Source organism: Argopecten irradians, chromosome 7, assembly GCF_041381155.1.
Source record: "Argopecten irradians isolate NY chromosome 7, Ai_NY, whole genome shotgun sequence".
NCBI lineage: Eukaryota > Metazoa > Mollusca > Bivalvia > Pectinida > Pectinidae > Argopecten > Argopecten irradians.
The window spans coordinates 32,427,345-32,427,698 of record NC_091140.1 but is presented as its reverse complement, the minus strand read 5'-3'; positions in this window follow the sequence as shown (position 1 = coordinate 32,427,698).

Here is a 354-nt window from a genome sequence, read left to right as displayed (position 1 = left end):
GCTGAATCTTTTATTCTTTTTCAGCTCAATGTAATATAGCAATTGACCTTATGGTATGTTGCATATAGTCTCGTCTACTGCTATATATTACCAATTCTGATGAAATGAAGGGAAGTAACTCTGTTAGATCACATTGCATAGCCTCTGCACTGGTAATGGAAGACATAACACAGACATATTATCTCTCAGAAAAAAGAAACGTACATTACGATACAAAAGAATTTTTGACAAACCTTATAAGAAATGAATGGCAAAATTAACTGCCCACCCTCGATACTCCAGGGGTTCTGATCACTTACGATCTCTACACCCTAGGAATATCTCATAGTAAAATTAAAGGTAGCTCAGTGGAAA